Source organism: Thamnophis sirtalis, unplaced genomic scaffold, assembly GCF_051295495.1.
Source record: "Thamnophis sirtalis isolate CommonGarterSnake01/CBP01778 unplaced genomic scaffold, rThaSir2_p1.2 scaffold_1, whole genome shotgun sequence".
In the NCBI taxonomy this organism is placed as follows: domain Eukaryota; kingdom Metazoa; phylum Chordata; class Lepidosauria; order Squamata; family Natricidae; genus Thamnophis; species Thamnophis sirtalis.
Window position 1 is genome coordinate 113,939,253 of NW_028261381.1, and position 19,449 is coordinate 113,958,701.

The 19,449-nt window shown below is 37.8% G+C and overlaps 1 long non-coding RNA gene across 2 annotated transcripts; it reads right to left on the reverse strand.

The window, feature by feature from the left end:
- Window positions 1-3,080: 3,080 nt before the first annotated feature.
- LOC106542327 (uncharacterized) lies at window positions 3,081-18,058 on the reverse strand. Of its 2 annotated transcripts, none has more exons than XR_001313041.2 (4): window positions 17,956-18,058; window positions 14,392-14,496; window positions 13,247-13,329; window positions 3,081-11,069 (listed from the first exon to the last, which is right to left on the reverse strand). It is a non-coding gene; the product is annotated as an uncharacterized LOC106542327 (long non-coding RNA). The 2 variants fall into 2 exon arrangements; XR_001313042.2 differs by lacking the exon at window positions 17,956-18,058 and adding an exon at window positions 17,499-17,518.
- Window positions 18,059-19,449: the final 1,391 nt, after the last annotated feature.

The following is a 19,449-nucleotide window of genomic DNA, read 5'->3' on the forward strand; positions in this document are numbered from 1 at the left end:
ATCCATAAAATATAAAAAGTTTCTTTTTAGTCAATCAATTTACCCTAATTTTTTTTTTAGGCTTCCGGGGGAGGAGCTGTTGCCCCTGGGAGCTCAACGGAGCTCCCCTCAGAGTTCTGGTCTGTATATCTAAGAGATCATTAGATATCACCCCTTTTTGGCAGAAAGGGGCAAGGAGCAGTTCAGTCGCTAGGATTTCTTCGTAGTTCACAGCCTTGTTTTTTTTCCGCTGTGAACGGAGGAGAGATCCAGCACCAGCTGAGCTTTTTTTTTCTCCAGCCAGTTCTTCTCAGCTGTTTTTTTCAGCTCTAGACAGGTGCCCCCCCCCTCAGGACAAAGCTAAGCTATTTAAAGTTATTTAAAATTAATCCGAGCGGGGTCCACTCCTGAGATGCCTTTTTTATTACTATCTTAAACACCAGCCTCAATTTTGCTTAAGGCTTCTTTGTTCAGCCGTGATACAAGATGGTGATTTTACAGCGTTTGTGACTGATATGTGACTACTTAACTGGCTTTACTCTCCTGAAAATCTTTCATCATTAACTATGAAAAGCCTATAAATAACCCTTTGAAATTTGAGGGGAGCGAAAACCCTGCTTATTTGTTTATCTCCAATTTTTATTTATAATGGCACCCAGATCAAAGCAGGCAAAACGCTCTCTTACGAAGGAGTTTAAAGAATCTGTTATAAAATCGCTGCCCTTGCCTCCTCCGCCATCTGCTGGAGATTTGTTAACACAGGAATCTCTCTTTCAAATGCTTAAGGATTTCAGACAGGAAATTAAGGAATTTGTACTGGATTTATATGATAAACTTGAGGCCAAAATTGCCCAAATAAAGGTGGATATGACTGGAGTTATGTCGGTTATGACAGATTATATTGGTGAAATGGAGGACAAATTGGAAATTTTGGAAGAGGCTAACCTTAATCTGACTTCTAATATCCAAACGCTACAACAAGAAATTGGAAATGCTCAAAAACAACTCGTTATGATAAATTATAATAGGAAAGCGTTTGCAATAAGAGTTAGAGGACTGCGCGAAAAGGAACAAGAGAATTTAAAACAGACTTTTGTTGAAGCTCTTAGTCGTTCGGTGGGAAGTCCGGGACTTAATTTTGATTGGCAGATTCGAAACATTTATCGCCAGAATTCGTGTGTAGCAGAACAGCGACAGCTCCCGAGGGACATAATTATATATTTTTTCACAAAAGAATCCAGAAATGCGATTATACAAAAGCTTTACAATAATAGGCTAAGAATCGATGGACAGGATTTGACTGTTTTTAAAGAAATTCCATTTCAGATGTTGAAAGCAAGGAGAGACTATACTTTTTTAACTCAAGAACTTAGAAACTCCCAGATTCAGTATAAATCGGAAGCGCCAGAAGGTATTACAGTCACATTTGAGAATCAAAGATATTGTCTTAATTCTGTTCCGGAAGCTCGAGATTTTTATTACAAGACTCTGAAGGTGGGACTTCCTGATTCACCCGGAAACGTGGAAAGACAAGGAGAAGGAGAGTACAAGCAGCGGACCATTTAACTACAAGACGGAGGGCGTTGCTCTCCCCCTTTCGGAGAGGCAGAAGAGCGGAGATTAAGGATTTAGCGATAACTTTAAGATACCCTTTTTTTTCTTTCTTTAAATTTCTGGTTTGAATAGGACTTTGCGATCTTTGTTTGGTATAGAGGGGTGGAGCTGGATATTGATGAAATATTGGGACTGAATGAGGCGGCGTGGATTCTGGACACACATTTTATGGGACCTATATGCTTGAACTCTAACCTAAATTGCCCAGGACTTTAAAGTGAAGAGAAAGGTCGTAATTTTATTGAATTTTGGTTTGGGATGAATGGAGCTGGGAAGCGAGGGGTAGGTGGAAGGGTAACGAAATGCTCTTGCTGATGGAAGGAGGTTTGCACTCAAAAATCTCACGATACATGGCCCCATTCATTCTTTCCTGTACATGGATCAGTCGTCCTGGTCCCTTTGCAGAGAAACAGCCCCAAAGCATGATGTTGCCACCCCCGTGCTTCACAGTAGGTATGGTGTTCTTTAGATGCAACTCAGCATTCTCTCTCCTCCAAACATGATGCATTGTGTTTCTGCCAAACAGTTCTACTTTGGTTTCATCTGACCATATGACATTCTCCCAATCCTCTTCTGGATCATCCAAATGGTCTCTAGCAAACTTCAGACGGGCCTGGACATGTACTGGCTTAAGCAGGGGGACACGTCTGGCACTGCAGGATCTGAGTCCCTGACGGCGTAATGTGTTACTGATGGTAGCCTTTGTTACGTTGCTCCCAGCTCTCTGCAGGTCATTCACTAGGTTCCCCCGTGTGGTTCTGGGATTTTTGTTCACCGTTCTTGTGATCATTTTGATCCCACGGGGTGAGATCTTGCGTGGAGCCCCAGATCGAGGGAGATTATCAGTGGTCTTGTATGTCTTCCATTTTCTAATTATTGCTCCCAGAGTTGATTTCTTCACCCCAAGCTGCTTGCCTATTGCAGATTCAGTCTTCCCAGCCTGGTGGAGGTCTACAATTTTGTCTCTGGTGTCCTTCGACAGCTCTTTGGTCTTCACCATAATGGAGTTTGGAGTGTGACTGTTTTGAGGTTGTGGACAGGTGTCTTTTATACTGCTAACAAGTTCAAACAGGAGCCATTAATACAGGTAATGAGTGGAGGACAGAGGAGCGTCTTAAAGAAGAAATTACAGGTCTGTGAGAGTCAGAAATCTTGCTTGTTTGTAGGTGACCAAATACTTATTTTCCACCATAATTTGCAAAAAAATTCTTTCCAAATCAGACAATGTAATTGTCTGGATTTGTTTTCTCATTTTGTCTCTCATAGTTGAGATCTACCTATGATGTCAATTACAGGCCTCTCTCATCTTTTTAAGTGGGAGAACTTGCACAATTGGTGGCTGACTAAATACTTTTTTGCCCCACAGTACAACTCAATGATTCTTTAACATAAGCACCTTCCCTTATATACTGAAGGGAAAGTGAAGTGGTACAAGAGAATTTTGTACATTTAACTGTTTCTAGAAAGAAATGACACAGACATTTCAGTGCATTCTCAGCTCATGCTGCTTTATTGCTAAAAAATTATACACAGGTGCAGAGTTTCAAAGCTCATTTTTGAGCAATTATTGTTTACAGTGTCAAAAAATACATTTAACACATTCTTTCCCTTCCCCAAATATGCATAGATATAAAAGCAAGCTGCCATCTGGAAAATATTAGGTATATACATAGACAAACTGTTCACATTGATAATGTATATAAGGGAGTAGATGATACTCTTATATTTTCTTATCCAGATGACTTTATCTGTTAGTAAAAGGCATAGCTATCTGCCAATAATTTTGTAGGTTATCTTCAATTTTTGCTATCAATTCTTCCCAGTTTTCAAACACCAGAATAACATTTTATTTTTTAAAAAAAGGATATCCATTTAGGAGCCCAGTCTTAAATTCTACTCTTTATAGTTGAAACACCTGCAAACAATCTACAACAGAAGTCAACTTTGGAAGGAAAAATTTAGAAATGAGAAACTGTTCATTTCACTTGTTACAGTGGTTTGCAAGACTTCAATTGTAACTTCAATAGGTCTACCGGTAGCAATATAAAATTACTGATTACTGGCAACACTTGTGCAAAAATATGGTTGGAAATGTGTATAACTGGGAAAATTACAAAACCAAAAATGCAGAACTATGCCTTAACAAATATTCACACCTAGAAAAAAGGTCAAACTTTGAGATACACTAGTACTCAGATAAGCTAAGACTGCCTTTTTGCAAACTAGTGCAATCTAAAGATTCAAACTCAAGATTTCTTTTTCGCATATCTTAATAGGAAAAATATGTGCAAACACAGACTCTGCTGCAACAGCTATGCTGCTATAATATTTCTAGTATCTACACATGTTCTGCTGCACCAATTGTTCAAAATTGAGTCTTATCAATCCTCTGAATCAGGGGTGTCAAACTTGATTTCACTGAGGGCCGCATCAGGGTTGTGTTTGACCTCAGGGCTGGGGGGTGGGTGGGGCCAGTGGTGGGCACAGCCCCCCTGACCTCTGCTTTTGCTGGCAGAGGGCTGCAGGCTGGAAACGGGGTGCCCCCCCCCAAAAGCTAGTTTTTGCTTGCAGAGACACTGCGGGCTGGTCCTTTGGTGTTTGCAGACAAGCCCACTAAGCACCCCATGAGCTGCATCCAGCCCTCAGGCCTTGAGTTTGACACCACTGCTCTAGATGATCAAAAAAGCTACACCTTATTTACAGCTTGAATGAAGAGTTAAATATCTCCAGTTTTCATAATATAAGTTATCATTATTGCTGGTTTGAAACCAGTTCATTTTAATCCAGCTGCCAAAGTGTGGTGGGGGAAACTGAAAAGCTACACCTGTTTTAGAAAGAATTAATACCTGAAAAGTATGGACAGCTTACTCATTTTAATTACTCATTGTTTTTTAGCTGCAACAGGCTCTGGCTAAATTTACTATCTCTACTTAAAAATAACCACAAGCCCTAAACTGCTTAGATCATTTTTATTGCCCCATTTGGGATTTATATATTCCCTTTTTTGTGCTCTGAAACTCTGCACCTTTTTTTGTTTGTACAACTGCAGCAACCAAGAAACCCAAATTGCCATTAACCATGTTCATATCATGTAGGTTCATGAGCTGCTATGAACTTGGTAAGAGGCTAAAAAGGTTCATTCTACTGGTTCCTTTTTCTAATACACAGTTTTGGCGTCATGCTTCGTCCCTTCTTTGTACATTTTGCCCCTTTACTAAAGAGGCAGCATGTTGTCTAAAAAAACTGAGAATCAAAGCAGTAAATTCAAGCTATTGGTATATTGGTTCCTATTGCTTCATAATGTATAAATGCATATATCAATTTACTGATAATAGCTATAACACTATACATTTTAATCATGCATAATTAGAATACTATCTCTAAAAAAAGACGGTTTGTGAGTCTATGTGCTTGTGCCAGTGGTTTTTCCCACACAAGTATTCCATTCTGACAGCTTTGTAACCTTATCTGTCTTCACCTGCACGGAAAAGAAAAGAATTGCAATATCCAGTCCTTAAGAAATACTACACTTTATGGAATATTTGTTGTGCTGTGACTTGGTAAACTTGGAAATTCCATCTAAAACCAGCTAGGAAGTGTTCAGATTCAAAGCTTCCATCATTCATTTCCCATGTTCCTAGAATGAACTCAGTTCCTCTCTGCACAAGTTTTCTTCTCTAGAATGCAAGAAATAGTCACCCTAATCCTCCCATAACCAACATGCATTCTTTCTCTAATCATTTTCAGATTCCAGTAACAAACCCATGCATAAGTGTTCTTTTATTCCCCTTTGTTAAGAGATACATCAATGTATTTATTCCAGCAATCTTTGTATACATGTATGCACTATGCATAGCTACCATTTTTCCACATTTCTGGAACAGTTAATTCCCCTGCTTCTTTCTCTATATATGGGCTCCTCTCGTAACCCATCCCAAGCATACAAACTGAATGCAAAACCTCAATCCATCTTCGTTTCTCTAGATCAAAGAACTACTTGTAATCTGTATTCCAGAAGCCTGTTTGTGAGAGCTATTTTCTGGCACCTATGTGTCAATATTGTGCTTGAATTCTTACATGATTTATTGTTTTTCAAAGTGCAAAATAAAGGAAAATTTAAAAATCCAAAGGAAAGTCTATATTAAGAGGAATTTCACCATAAAATTTAGAGAGTAGGTGCTGATTAAAATATTTTTAAAAGTACTAAAATATTGATGGATGAAATGCTAGCTCTATGAAGTCTTTCAATAATAGTATTATTGTTTCAATGAAGCTGATCTGCAGTCAAAAATTAAGAGCTATCAACAAATTATTACAATCAAAGAAAGGAAAAGCTACACAGAGAATAGCCAAGTACAATGAAGAGCCACAAGAATTTTATCTCATCCGCATTTAGAATTGTATTTCAGTATTAAATTTCCACCAATACTATAGTCCCTTATCACTTAGATCAAGACAGTAATGTACGCTACGATGAGGCTGTGATTCAGAGGCTTTAGCAAGCAATTAACAACAGTCTAACTAGTTCTTCCAGAATAGCAGCACCACATTCAAGTCTTTCATGCAATCCTGAGTCCTCACACTCGTGACTCAGATTACGAGAGTAAAATTTTCTACGAGCAATGTTATATTCAGCCTAGCACCAGCTGAGCCAACAAAAAAAATGTAAATTAGCTGCTCAAAACTTTTGAGCAGTGAAAATTGTACTGACATAGATACAAGATACTTTTAGGATTCTGCAAATTGGTATTTAAATAATCACGTAGGCAACCACAGTAAGTGTAAATAATTTGCAGGGTTAGAAAAATTGTTTGTGAGTTTAATGAATACCCCCCCTATCAATTTTGTGATCCAGTCACCCAAACATATCAACTATTTGTCTACATAAATGTTTGATTAAACTTCTGAACATTTTAGAAAACCTGTGCTAAATTTCATTGATCAGTATAAATACGTAGAGCAGAAAGTTCTATAGAATATGTATAAACATGCATGCATGTGTGTATATGCATTTTATTTTAAAACTGCCACCTTATCCATGTAGGTAAATGAGATATCAAAGAATGTAGAACAAAAATAAAAGTAAAGCCATTTTCTTTAAATATATGTCCCAGTCTTGCAGATGAATCTGGTCAATCGAATCCCACTTAAGGCAGATTTCTATATTAGATTTACAATTTACTTGGTCTTCAATTTGCACATGCATACAAAGTTAGTGCAACTGAATTTTAAAGAGGTATAAACTGCGCACTCTAGAATGATGAAAGAAAGAATTTGCCAGGCAAACTTGCTCTCCTTCTTCCACGTCTATAAGTAGCTTTATAAAATTAAAAAAAAGTGAAACCACATCAGATTTGCTTATAAAAGAAAATGAATAAAAGAATTATACAAGCACTACTTTAAGAGAAATTCACAATTCGGTTCAAACATTTGGCTCCCCAAACTCTTAAATTATATCCCTGGGTAGAACCCAGTTCCAAGGGTTCTTTTACTACAGAAATGATGATCAATTATCTATAAACATTCTGTGTTAAGTTTTCATTGGTTTCATACACAATAAACCTTTTTCCTAATTATTTCAATTTTGAAAAATAAAATTATTCTGGAATTTTTGCCAAGCTTCTCCCTGTAGCATTCAAGCACAGTTTTTTGTGGTAGAGAGGAACTTACCAGCCTTTTAATGAGAAATTCAACTTCCTGCAGCACAGAGCACAGCAAACCTATTTGGTTAATACCACTTATTCTACTATACTATTCTTGCCAATGCAAGTTAAGTCCTATTACATGCAAACAGTTATTGCTACTAAAGTTCTATTTATTGTCATCTTATGGCTTTATTTGCATCAGGGATTTCCCCCCCTACATACTGTGCTATTTTGCATTCCAGTTTCAGAGGTATTTTTCCATCAATTCTCCCAATCATCAGCCCCATTTCATTCAATTATACTGCTGTTCACAAGAGAGCCCCAAAAGAGCTCAGGTCCTCCCAATTTATCTCTAAACGGCACACCTTGCCACTTTCATGAGAAAATAGAGAGAGAGATCTTTAAAAGTAATTCTGCAGTTCTCTGAGTTAACAGTTACAGTCCAAGTATCATATTATGTTTTGTCAATAAAGAAATACAGAGACATCTTTTCTCTCATCAAGGTGGCCATTTATAGAGAAGTTATTTTTTTTAAAGATGCAGTATCCCCTTTAAGCTAAAAGTAGCATTTAAACCATAAAGATCTACAAAGAGCTAGATTCATAACTTAAAACTTGAGTTGTTTAAACCAAAAATAAAGTTTTAAGTAAATGAGTTACCTAACGCACGCAGTAATTTCAGAAAAGAGGGGGGGAACCTACTGATTAATTACTGTAATATAAATATAGATATTTGACTAAATATTTAATTAGTAAGAAAATTCCAACAAATGCTTTACTAAAATAGCGAGGTAAGCAAAAAAAAGAGATTTTAATAATGAGCAATGCTAATAACTTAGGTGCATTCAGAATTAGCTGTACAGTGATAGCATTTCTAGATTAGTCAATTTTGCAAGATGCTACTCTTAACAGCTGCCACATTGGCAGATATATGCAAGCCCCAATCTATCATTCAGTTTCTACAAGCAATAGATACACTGTAAAAGGTTACCCATTCCTGTCTTGATGCAAGCACAAAAACAACCAACAAATCTGATTCAAAAACATACTAAAACTTTTTGAGGAAAAAAGCATGAATGGGAAATGCTAGTTCTATGCTTATTCTAGTCCCTAAAACTTTACACTATCAGGTTTTTTTTCATTATAGCAAAATATTCCATGATCCACAAGGGGTTTTGTTAAAGATTATTACTTCTATTGGGGTTTTTACATGCAGTTTAAGTGCACTCAAAATATACCTGGCTGATTAAAGACTATTTTCATGCAATTACTATGAAATTCACATCTCACTGATTCTATGCAGCAGTTTCTTCTACCATTGCCTAGAAAGGACACTGCATCTTTAGACCATGACCATAACCATGTCAGTTTCCTATACGTTACATCATCAGCTTCATTAATTTGTCACTCTGAAATCGTAAAAAAAGTACTACTAGGCTCATGCACTGATCCTAACATGGCACTACAGTTTTGCTACAAAGCACTAATGCTTATGGAACTATACACATTTTAAAATGGAAGACATTGGTGATTTTGTTGTTCTCAAACAACTTGTAACATTTTGTCCACAAGTATTAAAATATATTTATATGTATATATTATACTATTGCACATGCCCCATATTTGCTTCATCTTTCAGATGTGAAAGATTTCTTGCCAAGGTGGACAACAAATGAGTATGTAAAACTTAAAAGAAATTAAGGCAATATTGCCTGTGAATATTGCCCGTTAAGGAGATGCACATGGATAACTAAACTAAAATGATTTCCCGGACATAGAGAGCAGTGTTGTTTTTCTCAAATGCTAACTTTACTCTTAATGCAGCCGTATTCAATAGAAATAGATAAATTATTACAGTGGCATTTAGTGAGAAAGGAGATAAAAATTGATTTTCTTCTTAAATAATGATCATTTTCTAATGATTTGGGAAACTAAATTACATTCCCCTTCTGTCCCAATGTACTGTATTATTTTTCCCACAAAATATCTCTGAGGTAAATAGCTAAAACAACATCCAAGTAGCTGATTAAATTCATGCTGCTTTCTAATTTTTAGTAAGAGTTGCAGAGAACAACTTCATTAAGTTTTACTTCTGAAACTTTGATAAACCCAAAAGATATCCACATTATTTTAAAACTGAAACGTTTGTATGAGTAAATTTCCATATTTCACAACTCTTTTGACTATTAAATATTTCATTTTTGTTCTGTAGCTATAGATTTAAATTCCTCTGAAAGTGTTCTATTGCAACACTTAAAAAAACCACAACTCTACAGGTAGTCCTTATTTAGTTCTTATTATCTATGCCACAGTTACAATGGTGAGGAAAAAGTAACTTTACAACCAATCCTTGCATTTATGACATCCACAGGTCTGTAAAGCAAAGGAAAGTTGAAGAAAGATCTCAACGATAGGTCAGTTTCATTTACTGACTGCTTTGCTTAACAATCAAGATGCCAGTTCCAATTTGGTCACTAAATGAGGACTACCTCCACTTCATTTTTATTCAAAGAAAGAAAAATGTTTACTCTTTTATCATATCTAAGCTAAACACATCATGATGACAAGCAAACACAAATGCTTTGCCCTTATTAAAACTGTTTAAAACATACAAACATCCCAAATGTTCTTCTAGCAGCCACTACTTTACCTTTGAAAATAACAATCAGCCAAAAACATTCAACATTCTTAGCTATGACTAACAATTATCAAATGTACTTCCTTTAACTAAGATTGAGGCTATTGTTAAAACTATTAGCGAACCTATGTTAACATTTTAATAAAAACTGAAATAAGGTGCTCCGTGGCTCAGCAAGGGAAGAAGACATAGGCCTTTGCACCCATTGTGGCAAAAAGCAGCTTTTTATCCCAGCTTGAAAGAGTCCAGTAGAAACAAACAAGATGCAAAGAATGTCCTGCAAGCATGTTTAGAATACAATTCCCAGCTTAATTCTGAGTGACTTATAAAGAATAAAGAAGCCCTTCCTGAGCATGTCTGACTTTTGTTCATCTAAGCAGTGGAGTTTTACATACAAGGTTATAGTGGCATTGTTGTTCCTTTCAGGAAAAAGCCTGAACAGTTTCATCATTGTTCCTTATATTGTGAATTCCTTAGGAAAGAATTGGGATACCCAGTTAATTCTACTGCGCAAGGCTTTCTAAACTTTTAATGCCCCAACCTTCATTTTGTGGAACATATTATTAATCTCCCCCCTTTCCAGCTTTTATGTACATTCAATTATACATAACTTGACTGATGCAACTGTTCATAATTGCATCAAGATTTACTTGCATCAAGATTCCAATTAAAATCTAATTATAAACTGGCTCTTTTAGGAAGGAAATTTTTCAGTGGAAAATCTTTCAAACAATTTTTCTTTTTTCTTTTATAACACATGTACAGTCTGATCCTTCTGCCACAATTTTTCATCAAGATTTCTGAGACGGTATGTCAAGAACATACCGATTTGTTAGGTTCTCCAAAGATTGACTTATTTTACTAAAGTATATTGAATGAATCAAAGTGTCAACAAGAATTGACAATTGCTCATAATGTAATGCACAATCACTTTTAGAGGGCAAAAAACATAAGCAAAAGCATGGTTCACGTGGAAGTCTATATATTCATTTTAGTTGCTTTGCAAGGATTGTACTTTCCACCTGTATAATTCTGCTTCATGTGACGATTTTTTATGATGAGGACCTGTAAAAGGACCAAAGCAGCATTTCTTCATTTCCATTTAGAAAAATAAAGGAAGAGTTTTCTTCTCAAGATGGGCATTCATGAATAACAACTCTTTAAAAACAGCCTCTCGGGTCAAAAGGAAAAGACCTGGAACCAAACACACAGAAATTATTTATTTATATCCCACCTTTATTATTTTTACAAATAATTCAAGCTAGTGAACACTTCCAATAAACCTTCCTCCTCCTATTTTTCCCACAACAAACCTATGAGGTAAGATAGGCTGAGAGAGAATGACTGGCCTAAGATCACCCAGCTGACTTTCATGGCCAAGGCAGGACTTGAACACAGCCCTCACCCCTAGATCCATAATGGCGAACCTATGGCACGCGTGCCAGAGGTGGCATGCAAAGCCCTCTCTGCTGGCACGCAAGCCATCGCCCCAGGTCAGATCTCCATGGTGTTTCTTTCATGAATTTCTGTTTCCCTGCAAACGACGAAACAGAAGCTCAGGAAAGAAAAAGATCCTATCTCTTGCTGAACTGCCGGTGTTGGGATGCTCCACCTCCCACCAGCCATCTGGTCTTCAGGTCTCTGCTGTGCAGGCACACATGCCCGCACATGCACACATTCAAGTGCGTGCCGTGCGCACACCTTTCAGTTTGGGCATGTGTGCATGCACAGTTTAGGCACTCGATGTCTAAAAGGTTTGCCAACATTGCACTAGATCCAACCAGCTCTTGAATTCAATATAATGAATCTGAAAACAATATTTCATTTCAGAGAAACTTGGCATTTTAACACTGGAAAATAATCTGCAGATGAATTTTAGATAATGCGAACAACTGGGGCATTGTGCCATAAATTATGATCACATTCTGCTTACTCTTAGAACTCATTAATTTCCCATCCACAGCAAGACTACTTTATAAGCTTAGAATCTGAAGACTATGTTTGCCTTCTGATACAAAAATATCACTGGAAAACATTGCTATGAAAAGCAACTGAGTATGGAAAATAAATCTAATTTCTACTGGATATAACAATAGCATTTAGATTTATATACTACCCCATAGCTCTTTACACTGTAGAAGCATTATTTGAATAAGAAAATATGCATTGTGCTAAATGTACAATATAAAGTAGTATATATATATTTTATTTTACTGATAACAGCTGAGTTGAGGTCCAAGACGTTTATCATTTGGAAAACAGGAGAGGCTTATTTTAGGAATTAATGCTATTTACTTGAAAGCTTGCCATGGAATAAAAAACAACAGAAAATGAATTTTTAATGAAAATGATAGTAGTCTGTAAGTCACTAACAAAAACAAAGAATGTTCAAACCCTGGTCATCTCATGCCTGGACTAATGCAATGTGTTCTACCCCTGAAAAGCATTTGGAAGCTGCAACTGGTGCAGAGTGTATCAGTTCAGACAGATTTTGGGGTCCCTTGAGTGGTCCATGTTACACTCCTATTCCATGAACTGCACTGATTGCTGTTTGCTTCCCAGCTGTGGGGTGGTATATAAATCTAAATGCTATTGCTATATGCAGTAGAAATAAGATTTATTTTCCATACTCAGTTGCTTTTCATGGCAATGTTTTCCAGTGATATTTTTGTATCAGAAGGCAAACATAGTCTTCAGATTCTAATGCAATTCAAGGTGTTGACTATTACCTTTAAAATTCTGCATGGCATGAGTCCAGGTTACTTGAGGAACTGTCTCATCCCAATAGGAGAAGATTACCCCATCAGTGCCAGTAGAGAAGCATATGATGGATCCTGTTGGTTAAGTAATTCTGTCTGACGGGGTCCAGGAGAAGAGCCTTTTTACTGTGGCTATGGACCTTTGAAACATCTTGCTCCTCAGAGCGAGATCTGCCCCCACCCTCTTGACCTTCTTCGAGTCTGCTAGTTTGCCTGGGGGAGTATCATGCTGGAGGTGGCTGAGGGACCAATAGCAGATCCCATCTCCCCTCTTGTGCATGCTGTTTCCTCCCCTCCCATGTTTTAATCATCATCATCATTTGTTGTTGTTTTGTTATTAATTAAAAAAAATATCTATATACCATGGTTCTCCTGCTTTTAACATTGTAATCCATCCAGAATCATCTTGTGACAATATGGGTAGCAAACAAATATAATAAAATAAATATCAGTACAGCATCAAGCTACTGATAATACCAGAAGTCCAAATTAGACTGGGTTTTAAAAATGCCCTGGAAAAAAGCTACTGGCAAACAGTTCCCACATCATGCGAAGAAAACTACCAGTCCATAATATTATCAGGAAGCAAGATTAGCTTGAAGGAATGTTTACCTCTAGTGATGGATCATTCCTGGATTTTTCTCCCTTTTGGACGATAGGGACATTTGCTTGCTTCCAATTCCATTACAATTTCTCTGTGAATGTAGAATTTTCATAAATTATAGAAAAGTCCTGATTAAGATATTCTAAGATTAACTTCTAAAGAAAGAGACATTCATATAGAGCAGGGTTCCCCAACACCCAGTCCACGGTCCAGTACCAGACCGCAGCCTGTTGGGAATCAGGCCGTGAAAGTGGTGAGCAAATGCATGTGCGAAGCTGCATTTGTGAAAGTGGCACATGCATGAAATCATCCCCTCCTCCCCCCCCCCGCCGCCACCCACCTCCGCCAGTGCATCAAGCTGGAAAGACTGGGGTCCACTGATATAGCGGAATGTGTTCACAGAACATATAATTTGGTTTATTCTTCTGGAATACATAACTGCATTGTATCTATTAAATTTCATTGTTATTTTCACTTAATTCGCTAACCTATTCAGATTGTTTTTAATGGAGGGGCGGGAACTTGCTTTCCATCTAATTTTCATCTGGAAATTTGATAGGCATTCTCTGTTTCCTTATTCAAGTCACCCCATTTTATACCTCATTCTCAACTTGATGAGGAGTTACTAATAAGTACTGTTTATTTTCAAACCAGCTATGCATCCATTTATTTCTCATGACATCCAGTCCAAACAATACAGTACTAGCTTGCTAAAGCAGAATCAAATGGAGTCACTTAACACTTCACTGAAATCAAGACATATTTCATCCATTAATTTTCCAAATTAGTTATCCAAGGAAAAAATGAGAGAAGATTAGCCTGATAAAATTTATTTTTGAAAAGTTCATTAAAATTTGAAAATTACTGCAATTTTTTAAGATGCTTACAGGATATCTCTTTCAGATCTGCTCTAGAATCTCCTCACGTAACAATGGAAGAGTGGCCATTCTGACATTTCCCCCTTCTTTCTTTGAATATAGGAAAAACTTTTATCCAATTATCCAGCACTTCATAAGTTTTCTAGGAATTTCTCAAATATAAAACATGAAAGTTTGACATGTCATCAGCAAATTCCTCTAGCACTCTGAGATAGATACATCTGTCAAATCATAAAGGAACAGGCCACGCAATTCCACAGACAACATGCACTTACCTTTCATTTCATGCTGCACTGATCATTTTATCACCAAAAACTTTTGCCTTTAGCTTTCAGTTAATGTAAATGTTGACTGCCAAATACTATGATATACGCTTGGACCTGGAGGGGAGAACAAGATATTAAAAGACATGTTACATATTGCTGTTTCCTATCTGGTAACTATTAAAGACCTTCCTTCATATTGGAGCAAATCTTTAGATTTAAATTAAAATCATAACTGGCAACTTTTGACTTTATACTGAACCTCTCAAATGTGAACAGAATTTATCAAACAGAAAGATGACAAACAAGCCAGTATTGAACTATAACACAAACCTAAATCATAAAATTCTGCCTTACTTATTTTGGTAATGTCAGCTGATCAAACTCATTGGAGTCAAAGAAAATGAGGCCATCAAAAACATGGAGGTTAGCTACCAATAGCCAGAGCATAAAAGAACAGAAAGGAGCTACACAAGATGGATAATATGAAGACAATCAGTCCGCAGACTCTCTGAAAATCAAATATGATTGAATGGATAGCATCATCATCAATATTTCTGAAAGCTGATATGAACACCATCCTCCTCCCAGAAATGCACAATTACATATCCTTATCCATAATTTGGATACGCAATTGGTAAATAATGGCTCATTAAAACCTTAGTATAGCCTGCATAAATAGTTCTGGCTTGTATTTTCTTTCACCTTTTTCATCTCAGGCAACAGTATCAGAACTTTCTAATCCCAATTAGTGTTTGCATTTAACTTTGAAATTGGGGAGGGGGGAATTCTAGTTCCCAGTGAAAGTACATCCTAGGTCTCTGAAGCTCATGTTTAAATTTGGGGAAAACTGTAGAAAGAAATGTTTTGTATGCCATAGCGATCTCATGAAAGAACAGTAGCATATAAAATTAACAAATAAGTCCCCATAAGTAGCAAATTTACCATTGACTATTCCTCCCTAAATGCTTTCCTGGATCAGGTCCACAAAAAGCACAGTGTTCAGAGAGGGAGGTTATAATTACAGTATTATCAATTTTATATCCGTCTTTCCTTCAGAAGTTCAATTTTAATTTAATCTCCTATCACTGAATATAAGTAACCTCAAATCATCTAATTAATTTTCTGGCTGAGAGTAGATTAGAATTTGGGCCACCCCACTCTTGGTCCAACAATTTACTTGTTTCACTACACTAATTCACCAGGATAGTCCTTTTCGAGATTTTTCTGCCCAAACCAGAAACATAAAACAGAAAGTTGTCCACTTGTACTATTCTACAAAAAACCTACTTTAATTTTTAAAGATGTTTTTATTCATTATATATACAATACACATAAAATTGTCATATTGACCAATATCAAAGTTAAATCCCTTCATGACTAAGCTTATGAAATATATTTATAATGCTCCTAGAGTGTCACTAAAATAACTACATTCTGAATACAAGTATATATATTTTATATTAAGAGCAATATATATTAAATTGTCATACTTTTGTTTGAATAAAATATTTAAGCTATGTAAATTGTATTTTAAGTATTTTTTCCCGAAATGGTTCATTTAAAAACCCTTTAGATAGTAGAAAATATAAGCTTTATTACTAGGCAGCATTTCTGTCAGATCATTCTGTGTTGTGAGTTCTTTGAAAAAGTCACTCAAAGTAAGGTTCCAACAAAACTATTCAGAGGAATTCAAAATGTTTTTAGGCACCAATGCCCATCTGGGTTCCTTGCCAGGGGAGGGACCCTGCTAATTTGGAGATAAATGTCATCTCTTAATAGTAATCACATACCTTCGAGGAAAGGGCCTAATCTAGAATAATCTCTACTGATCTGATCCCCTAGAATGAAAAAACCCCAGAATTACATATTTTAGTTTCATTAATAAGGCTAATAAAAATAACTTTGCTGGTAAGTCTCGTTTCTCAGCATCTGTCCCTTTATTCAGTGATATTTCAGCAGCTGAATAAATACTTCAGAAGTGCTCATTAAAAATATTGGCAATATCTACTTCAATAGATGCAGCTGCTTTCAGAGTACACACTAATGAATACAGTACATATAAATCTATTGAAAATTCAATTCCCAGCCATCTGTAGAATTAACAAGTCTCTATTACATACAAGATCTATTCCCTAGATGTCTCAGCATTTTCTAAAACTAGTCATTACGGACTTCATAAGCTCATTGTTTCTATCATTGCTCTTTTATTCCTATTTTTTAAAACACAACAGTTACTCTAATACATATGCATATAACACTAGAAACTATACTGAAAAGAAAACAGGAATTCAAAATGGAAACACTGATTTTTTTCAACTGATATTTCAATGTCATATGTCTGCCTACATTTTGCCCTCCTACCCATCCCCATTCTAAATTCAATTCCAAATTACAAAATACCGGAGGGCTGTAACAAATGTAATTCTGAATACAAACAAAAGAATAGCCACTAATCCAGTTTCATAAAATAAAGCGTCAGCACACACTTATCAATATTAAACTAAGAACTGGGTCACTATACAAAATACCATGAGCAAAAAAATGTATCGATTTGGCAAGAAAAAAATGGACATAAAACAAAACTCTGGGACAGGCAAGAGAAAGTCTCAATTACAGCCTTCCTGTGAACCTTGAATCCATAGAGATGAAAGTGGGAACCAGAAAAAGTCTTGAGTTTCATATATCGATATATTTATACCAATAAATCAAGTACAGGTAGTTCTCAATTTATGACCATTTTTGTTGCTAACTGAAACATTAAGTGAATTTTGCCCCTTTTTATGACCTTTCGTGCCACAGTTGTTAAGGGAATCACCGCAGGTGTTAAGTTAGTAAAATGGTTATGAAATGAATCTGGCTTCCTCACTGAATTCGCTCAGCAGCAGCAGGTTGCAAATGGTGGTCACAAGACCCTAGAGACAATCTTTGCCAAGCCTCCAAATCTCAATGACAACCGACGTAAATGTGAAAAAACGGTCATAAGTCACTTGTTCCAATGCCCTTGTAACTTTGGTCACTGAAGGAACTGTTGTAAGTTGAGGTCTACCTGGATCAAGCTTACAACCCTACTGTTCACGGCCCAACGGAAACTCTCCCCCACTCACCAAAAAACCCACCTCTGGCTTTCATTAGCCATTCTAGTGGGAAAGACTCGCCGTGCCTTCCTTCGCAATCACAGAGCTTGGTGGCGCCCGAAAAGCGCCACGTTTAAGCCATCTCCGTTTTCCCCTTCCAGCTCCAACGGGACGCAGTAGCAAAAAGCTTCGTTTTTCAGATACTACTATTACCCTGGCGCCCATTATATGTGGCACCCTACACCAGGGAGGAGAACAGCAGGGAGCAGTTCCGAGCCCAGGTCGGAAGAAGACCTCAAGGTCGGTTCCATAATCTTGGAACTTGCTCTAATCAAGAGGCGCGCGATAGTGGTGAGCACACACAGGGCTCAGATCCCCGTTCACCCCGCCAATGAGCCAAGCAAAAACAACTCCTTGCACCGAGTCGGGCTTATGTAAAACAAGGCCCTGTGCTCGCAGCCCTCTCCGCCGCAGCGATTGGCTTTCCCCGCTCTCTTACCCCAGTTGGGGCCCCCGGGCCGCAGCCCGCAGCGGCTCTCGCTCCACTTCTTCCCCTTCACTCCGCCATCTTCCCCTCCCTGCTTCCGGTCGCCCAATCGGAGCCCGCGCGAAAGGATCACGTTGCCGACGCCTCTCCTCTTCTATTGGGCCTAACTCTTATCGGTCACCTCCCGCTTTTGATTTGTATTGGACAGCTAACCCAAGCCTCCGAAATACGGAAAACCCATTGGCCAAGCGAAGGGGTGGGGCACGCCTTCCTTCTCCTGGAATTACTCCGCAGCGTCGCAAAGGTGGAGGGTTGGTGCGTTGGGCCATTCCCAACGCCTTGGAGGGAGAAACGACCTGTGGGATAGTTGGTGGGCAGAGTTATATTGGAAGCGACTCGGAGCAGAGAAGAAACGTCAGCCCACTGGGCCTGCGCCGGCGCGGGTTCTTATTTCCGTATAGATACCTGCCCTTGCCTGTTTTGCGCTCAGTCAACAGCCACTCACGCATGCGCACAACATTCTCGTACCAGTGGTCCCAGCTTTGGAATTGGAAAAGCCTGACTGGAATTGGGGGGGGGGGGGGGCACTGAAAATCAGGGCTTACCTTGCAGTCGTCAAACGCTGAATCGCAATGTGGTCCACAGTTCAGCATGTGGGGTGAAGACGTTCATGGTTCTTAAAGCCATAGATTACAGCCTAAGGGTTCTTTTTTTTTTAATTAAACCATCGAATGGTTTTACTGTACGGTGAGCTCACAGTGACTGTAAGTTCACACAGGTAATCCCCAATTTACAACAGTTCGTTTAGTGACCAAAGTTATAACAGCACTGGAAAAAAGTGACATGACCATTTTTCATACTTATGACGTATCTCCATGATGATGTGATCAAAATTCAACTGCTTGGTAACTGACTCATGACTTACAGTGTCTCTGGGTCATGTGATCACCTTTTGACAAGCAAAATAAGAGGGGAAAACAGGCTCACTTAACAACCGTGTTACTAACCACTGCAGTGATTCACTTGACTGGCAAGAAAGGTCCCAAAAAGGGGCAAAACTCACTTAACAAATGTCTCACTTAGCAACAGAAATGTTGGGGTCAATTGTCATAAGTCAAGGACTACTCCACTTATGTATTCATTCTAGGCTTCCTTAATTATTTCACCTAAAATATCTTCATGAGGATATTACTGTTCAGGTTCATTACCTTCATTCCACTAAAGGAACAAATTTGCAGGAAGAACATACTGGTAGTCCTTGTTTAAAGAATACTTAGTGTAGGGGTCTTAAACACCTTAAACACTCAAAGAGCCATTTGGATCCATTTCCCACAGAAAATAAAACACCGGGAACCAATAATTTAACAACCGGTGTGACTGGGTAGGCAGGGCCAACTTGACATTACTCACTGCCACCCAGTCACATGACCTCCCAGCTACACCTACCCAGCCAGTCATTAGGACCGAGAACCGGTTGTTAAATTATTGGCCCCAGCCCCCCCCCCC